Source organism: Apium graveolens, chromosome 10 (genome assembly GCF_009905375.1).
Source record: "Apium graveolens cultivar Ventura chromosome 10, ASM990537v1, whole genome shotgun sequence".
In the NCBI taxonomy this organism is placed as follows: domain Eukaryota; kingdom Viridiplantae; phylum Streptophyta; class Magnoliopsida; order Apiales; family Apiaceae; genus Apium; species Apium graveolens.
This window is the reverse complement of record NC_133656.1, coordinates 85,661,822-85,670,713: the sequence shown is the minus strand read 5'-3', so window position 1 is coordinate 85,670,713 and position 8,892 is coordinate 85,661,822.

Genomic DNA, 8,892 nt, shown 5'->3' with positions numbered 1-8,892 from the left:
TAATAGGTTCAATAAACAAGAAAACTAGCATCCAATATTATAACTTAAACAAAGTATCATAAGAATAAACTAGATCATCTTCGCCTTTTTGTGCTCCTAGTGTGGCTCCCTCCAAACTCGGGTCAGAAGTTTGGGGTCCACAACACAAACACAATATATCAACCTGTATATGAAATATTAATTGCAATGGCCCTGCTCTATATAACCACGGATCGCAACAGGTTAAAGTATGAAAACAAGCCACACTCTTAATTTTTATTACAACGTACCAAATCCCAACTAATTTAATTTACAACTGATAATGAAATTATTCTTACAATCTTATTATCTCACTACCATATGAAGCTTCTGCTATCTCGATCCAACTCAAACTGGAATCCTAGCTCGCACTTTGGACTGCGGAACTTCACTATCATCCATATCCTTTTTAACTGTAAAATATATAAAAAGATTCGCAAGAGTGAGCTAACTAGCTCAGCAAGTCACAATGACAATAATTGAGGTTAATCAATGATCAAACGAGATGATTCAGAGGAATCAAGTTTATTGCTAAACAATCATTAGAATTGGATATTCATTTTAAGTTTTAAAACAAAGGTTAGGTTGTTGATCAGTCACGCACTAACCCCAAGCAAAGCACACAGCACTGCTCTAGTTACTGGATCCAAGGCACATATTGGCCTATAATTGACCACGAATCTGGTCTGACCACGAATCTGGTCCACATTTAGAAAACTATCAAATTCTAAAATAATTTAGTATAATAAACAATATAACTCAATAAGCAAGATCATAATCAACATTGATAAAACACTTGCACAAAAGCGTAGTGCGATTCATGAGTATCACAAGGGTATATCAAGGTATGTATGAGAAACGGTTTTCATCCTGTAAAAGGATCAGGTATTAGACAAATAATGGTTTTTCAAGTTATAGTTCTTTGATGTTATAAAGAATGGTTGGGGTATAAAAGTTTCTGTGTTTTCAAACAATTTTCTTCCAGTGTTTGGTGTTTGGTAGCTATACATTTGGGGAGCAGTATCATATTTGGGTGGTTTGGTATCTGAAAATCAATAAAGGATGGTTTACAAAGAATAAGGCTTATGGCTCAAGATCAAGAAAAATCAAGGTTCAAGGTTAAATAGTTTAAAACACTTGCAATATAAAACATGAGTTATTTTGAATAATAGCAACATGTTATGAAACAGTTCGAAAATATTTGCGATATATCTTGAATAAAAGTTCAAAAGTACTTGCCTTACAGGGCTTTACTACTATTACTGATCAACTCTGAGCCGACTTTGTCGCTCAGGCTTTAACGTCCAATCACTAGATCACATTAGATTCGGCTTCGACACTCAGGTTTTTCTGTTGAAACTCTACTGAGCTCGTTGACTGCCTACTAGGTCATCTTTAGTCCAACGTCCACTTTCGGTTTCCCGACTAGAACCTACAGGGGTGAAATACTCTATGTTAAACACTCAGTTATGCTTGACATATCCTCGCTACAACCTACCCATACGATAGCATATTTCGACTCGTAATTATTCATATTAGAATAACACAGACAACAATCAGGGTTCACATTCTCGAAATCGGTCCAGTGCTTGTTTTCAGAAAATAAGTATACTTGTCATCTTACGAAATTAGGGTTACTGAGTTTTGGACCGAACATTCAACACAATATACAATCAGGTTTGTATAAAACATACGTATATATGTACTTATACTCGGGCGACATCCCGATAATCCTAGGATACGATCCCGTATTTTCCGTAGTTCGATTTCCCAGAAATCGGACAGCGTCCTCTTTGTTTATCGGACTACCCGTCGAAACATCATCGACGTCAATAACACAAATCACAATTCAGTTTTCACAATTCCACAACCATTCCCATACGAAACTAATTACATGACTCATTTTATTTATTTTTTAAAAATTAGGACTCAGAATAAATTCATCACCGCCCACCGTCGACTCGCTGAGGCTCATCGTCGAAGGCGGCAAATTTTCGAGAGTTCCCGAATAAACCGGGCGTCAAACGCAAAATCTACCGATTAAATAAAAATTCGTTCCCGCACGAAACATTTATTTCATAAATATTTATTCATTTAATTCCTGCATAAAATAATTAAGAATTCCCAATCAGTAATGCCCAATCAGAAAGAAAAACAGAGCAATAATCTACTCACAACCCGACTGCACAGAGACACGCGTGCAACATACGGCCAGAATATGACCAGAAAATGGACGAGACAACAGGAAATAAGCAACACAGGCGGTGGCTGCACACAGAAAACACAACCCCGCACACACACACACACTCACAACTACACACACACACAAGAATATATACACACAGTGAGTATACAAACAAAACACACGCTCAGGCAATATACCACGCGCCACCACCTCACCGGAAAACGGCGATGGGCGGCGACCGAACAAGAAGAAACAGGGGCCGGGTAAAATGGGGCAGCAACCAGGAACTTACAGAATAGAACGGAGATGTCGAGAAAGAAACAGAAGTCTATGGAATCGAGTGAGAGGAGAGAATCAAGGGTTAAAGGAGAAGAAGAACCGAGATGCACACACGGAGGTTGTGTGTGTTTTCATATGGATTTTATTGTATTTCACCCTTTCTGTTAAACCAGCAAGCAAACAACACGTGGCAGTACATATTCTATGAAACTGACACGTTGCATTCGGGATAATTGTGAAGATTTAAAGGTCTATTTTGCCCCGAAATTCAAAATTAACGGAACAAGGTGCGAATAAAACAACCCCTGAAATTTACGAAAATAGTTTTAAAATATCATAAATATCCCGGAGTTTACAAAAACATAAATTTTGAAATTTAAGAATAACGTTTGAAACACAATTTTATACCGCTTTTAACAATTAAGTGAAACAACGCGCGGTTGAAATTAATCCCAAAAATTTCCAAAATAATTTTAAAATTCCCGGAATATCCCCAACTTAAACAAATATGAGTTTAATTTTTGAAGAATTTTAGAATTAAATACGAATTTTACAAGTAAAAGCAATTAGAAAATTATTTAAAGATAAATAATTAGTAAAATATTGATTTCTAAATTTTATAAAATCCCAAAAATAATTATTGAAATTATAAAATCATAAAACTAATTTTAGAGACAATCTAAATATTTACGGATTTAAAATTGTAATAAAATCACCTTTAGAAATAAAACAGAACAATATAACTCAATTTTTAACTACACATTCCAATCTTTTACACTAATAAATCACAGACAAATAGTATATATTAACACACTGCTGCCAAAACCAAAACACATATTTTATTTAATTAATAATTTCCATAATAATCTCATATTTAAATAATTCAATAATACACGAGTCGGTATACCTAGGTCTTCTCGCCGTCTTCTCCTTAGTCTCGTTATGAAAAACATCTTTAGATAGTCTTTATATAGCACCCCAATCAATCCAGAAGTCCAGCAGATCAGTATTCTATTCAAATCAGGAATATCAGAATTCGACCCGGTGCGGGCGCGCGCTATCCCAGCACGGGCGCGCTGTAACTCTGACCAACCGGCGCGGCTGCGTGCTATCACAGCGCGAGCGCGCTGGCCTTCTGGAAAAATTTCATACTTCTGTTTTATTTGCTAGTTTTTTATGGCGATCAACAGGCGAACATCCGAGGGACCTTCCTAACACAAAATTAGCACCAAAACAATGTTAATCCATATCCTTCCTTCAACTATTCCCTGAAATGCAAAAATACTACAAAACACATTAAAAACATAAACAACTCGAGTACAAAACACCAATTCAAGCCTTTATAAAGCATTCTAAGTGGATATAAATGCCACTTAACACACCCCCAAACTTGAACCGATGTTTGTCCTCAAGCATAATTAGACTCAAATAACAAGAAATATAAATGCATGAGTGCTACTAACATGAATGCAATGATCCCCTCAGAATAACTAATCCAACCAATGAGCAACATTTCAACAAATGCAATTAGACGCATAAAGATCAATCAAATCCCATAAACCAACTCATAAGCCAGAAACGTGCGTGTTTGCAATTGCTTAATAGATATACTATCGCAACCAGATCAATAACCATGACTCGCTACTCATCAAGACAATCACAAGGTTATAAATAGAATAAATTCTAAACTCAAAATGATTGACAACACTTCAATTTTATTGGAGTTATACAAGGATTCATGCTTTTATTGACACACATAACAAACACAAATATGCTTATTTGATCTTGCAATGAGTGAGGTCCACAAAAGACTTACACAATAATACCCATGAGCGTTAGGTTAGTGGATCCCAGACTATAAAAGCCTTATGTCACTAGGCACAAAGTCCCCTAGAACTTAATAACTTGAGTACTAAAGAGCCCACTCGTGATCAATTATGCATAAACACATATATTTATTTATTTGTTTCTCTTTTTTTCAATTTTTTTCAACAATTTATGAACGAGTGCATTTCTCTGCATTTCGCTCAACCCTAGACTACTCATATAAATATGAGCCGGCTACTAGCCATTTGACACCTAGCCACAACAACTAGCAATGAAATCCAATGTTTTTATCCAATTTTTAAAATCCATGTTATATTGTCATTAAGAGAATATCCTAAATTCTAAATATAAACAAGTGATTAAACCTCGACAAACAAACAAGACATGATCATGATCTAGCACACAAGCAACCTATAAGACTTAATGACTATCACAAATCAATCAGAAAAGCAAACTTAAGGGATCATGATATAATGCAAATGCAACTATATGCAACATACTAACATGATAAATAAGAAAAACTAATGACAAATAAGTAAACTATATGAACTAACTAGCATGAATATGCAAACTATATGGACTCACACACAAACATATTCCTTAACTACCACCCGTAAACTTAAATTTTTCACTGTTCTTAGTGAAGGTAATAATAGGGAATCAGGCATACCTACTCGGAATTAGGATGGTCACCCTCTGCGGGTACAGTGTCAGGAGGCGGGTACACAACATCCTCACCAAAAACTGGTTAATGAATGTCAACTCCCGTGGCTCTAAAAGTTGTCCCCGATGCAAGGATGAGATCCTATGCAAACCTGCTTTGGACGTCATACAACGCGTCCATTCGCCTCGTCAAGCGCCTATACTGCGCTGAACTCAAACCAGCACCATTCTCTGCTTCCTACTACTGCTGCTGTGAAGAACTGGCCTCACCCATCTGAGCACTCCGGGCTACTCTGCGTGCTGGGTCATACCACTAGCATACATCTGATCAGCTGGCTGGCCACCTGGAAAGTGAACATAAGTGTAGCCAAGCCCCTTCTCATCAGGCTTTCCTCCTCCCCATTCTTGCATCACTGCTATCGTCGAACTGTCAATAGGGGCACTAGGCAACTGTAGCTACTCATGTGTGGGCCAATGAATTCCAACTGCCACACACAACTTTGTCACAATTAACGCATACGGAATAGAACCCGTAGTGCTCCCACACAGAAACCTTAGAATACCCTGATAAATAATGGAGCCAAGATCCACATAATTACCCTGTAGAATCCCCCACAACAACTTGGCATGATCCATATTAACATCGTGCACACGTGAAGAAGGCATAACGTTCACACATATAAAAGAGTTCCATGCACGAGCGAACATGTTCATGCAAGAGGCAGGGAAAGTGGCATACTCGTTCGTACCCCGCTTGAGCTTCCAATGAGTCTCAGGTACACATTATGTAGCAACAATCATGTCCAAATCAAAATCCTCACCAGTCTTCATCACCCAATCATCCTGACCCTCTTGTATCTCGGGCTGGTTAATCACCTAACGAATAGCCTCCACAATATAGTCCACATTCAACCCCCGAACCACCGAGTACCCGTTCTTTTCCGCCTTCGCATTCGCGTAAAACTCGTGAACTACACTCATGGGCACAACAACGGGTGCCTCACAAAAAGCAACCCAACCCATCTCTATAATCATCTCCAAAAGCTTACCATCCCTTTCCGATGGCAGGAAACTTCTCTCCTTCGTTATGGGCTTCGATAGCATCCTCGTATACTCCGCTTTAGCTTCCAGAGTAGCAAACCTACACCTCCAACACTTGAAGAATCGGTGGTGCTGCTGCTAACTTGGATCATTTGCCTCTTGGGTGCCATTAAATTCGAACAAGAGAGAAAAGAGAAGTGTATAAGAGAGATTTAGAGTTTTGAGAATTGAAAAGTGATGGAGATGATTGTGTATAAGTGTTTGTATATATAGGGTTTAGAATTAGGTTTAGAAAAGGAGTGGGAAAAGATTATGGAAATAGTGGGAGTAATGGGGTTATTGGAATTGATTTGGAGAGGGAAATATGGACGTAGAAGGAGTAAATTTCGGCTCGGCGCAAATATTTATTTTGATTTTTTGTTTTTTGCTTTCTTTTTTTTTTCTACTACAGGGGTGCAGTGCGGCCGTTCCGCCTGGCAGCATGGGCGCGCCGTGTTTCTGGAATTCCATCGCGGTCGCCCCGCATGACAACGCGGGTGAGCGCGGTTACTGTACTTTTCAGCACGGCCGTCCCGCTTCCCAGCGCCGGCGCGCCGTGCTTCTTAGTTGACACTAAATTTTTTTAGATTTTTTAGATTTTTTTGTGTTTTCTTCTTGTTTTTCTTCCTTCTAACTCCTACTAATGTACAGCAAGCTTGGGTTGCCTCCCAAGAAGCGCTTGGTTTACGTCGCTAGCTTGACGTAGAATCCTGAGATCAAGTGGACAATAAAATGGCACTAACCACATCACGGTTTTCTGTATCCCCATATTAATGCTTCAATCGATGTCCATTTACCTTGAACGACTGGCCTGGATCATTCTCAAAAATCTCTACCGCTCCATGTGGAAACACAGTTTTGACAACAAACGGCCTTGACCACCTCGACTTCAATTTTCCAAGAAAAAGACGGAGACGAGAGTTGAACAAAAGAACTTATTGCCCTGGCACAAATGATTTGAGCACTAGGTCCCTATCGTGCCATCTCTTGACTTTCTCATTATACATTTTGTTGTTCTCATACGCTTGAAGTCAAAACTCATCGAGTTCATTCAATTGAAACATCTTTTTCTTTCCAACTGTATCCATATCAAGGTTCAATTTCTTCAAAGCCTAATATGCTTTTTGCTCTAGCTCCACAGGCAAATGACATCCTTCCCATAAACCAATTGAAACAGTGACATGCCTAGCGGAGTCTTGAATGCTATGCGATACGCCCAAATAGCTTCATCCAGCTTCAAAGACCAATCCTTCCTTGATGAACATACAACTTTCTCCAGACTACGCTTGATCTCTCTATCAGATACCTTTATTTGATCATTAGTCTGAGGATGGTAGGCTGTAGCAATGCGATGATTCACATTATACCTTTGCATCATGGCAGTGAACTTGAGATTGCAGAAATGTGATCCCTCGTCACTGATTATGACTCTTGGAGTCCCAAATCTTGTGAATATCTGCTTGTGAAGAAAATTAAGCACTACCTTAGCATCATTCATTGGCAAAGCCTTGACTTCCACCCATTTCGACACATAAGAAACCGCCAACAAGATATACTGATTATTAAAAGATGAGAAAAATGGCCCCATAAAGTCAATTCCACAAACATCGAAAACATCAACCTCGAGAAGCACATTAAGAGGCATCTCATAGCTCTTGGACATATTACCAACACACTGGCAGCGATCATACTTCAAAACGAACCGATGCGCATCCTTAAACAATATAGGACAAAAGAATCATGCTTGAAGGATACGAGCTACTGTCTTTTCTCCACCATAGTGGCCTCCATAAACAGTCGAATGATAGTCTCGCAAGATACCCTCCATCTCGATATACGGAATACTTCTCCTGATTATTTGGTCAGCTTCTTGCCGAAACAAAAATGGCTCATCCCACATGTACCACTTCACCTCATGAAGAAACTTCTTCCTTTGAGCAAAAGAAAAGTCTGAAGGCATAATGTTGCTCACAAGGTAGTTCACAATGTCTGCGAACCACGGTTCTTCTTCTTGCACCCCAAACAATTGCTTATCGGGAAAAGACTCATTTATCAATGTCTTATCCTGTGAAGTTACACTTGGATCTTCTAACCGAGAGAGATGTTCACTAACTTGATTCTCAGTACCTTTCCTATCCTTGATCTCTAACTCAAACTCCTAAAGTAAAAGACCCATCGAATTAATCTACTTCGAGTCCTTCTTCGAGATGAGATAGCGAATCGCAGCATGATCAGTGAACACTGTCACCTTCATCCCATGCAAATAAGATCAAAACTTCTCAAAACCATAGACAATGGCCAATAGCTCCTTCTCAGTAGTAGTATAGTTCAGTTGATCACCATTGAGGGTCTTACTAGCATAGTAGACCACATGAAATATATTATGTTTCATTTGCCCAAGAACTGCTCCAACTGCATAGTCACTTGCATCGCACATCATTTCAAATGGCTCATTCCAATCAGGTGCAGTTATGACAGGTGTCGTAATCAAACTCTTCTTTAAACTCTCAAAAGCAGCTAGGCACTCATCATCAAACTTGAAAGGGACATCTTTCTCTAGCAGATTGCACAAGGGTTTAGATATTTTAGAGAAGTCCTTGATGAACCGCCGATAGAAACCCGCATGACCAAGAAAGTTGTGAACTCCCTTAATAGAAATTGGTGGAGGAAAGTTTTCAATGACCCCCACCTTGGCTTTTTCCACCTCAAGACCCTTAATAGAGACCTTGTGCCCAAGAATGATGCCCTGCTGTACCATAAAGTGACATTTCTCCCAATTGAGAACCAGATTGGTCTCAACACACCTTTTAAAAAAGGCGCCAAGATTTTGCAAGCACTCG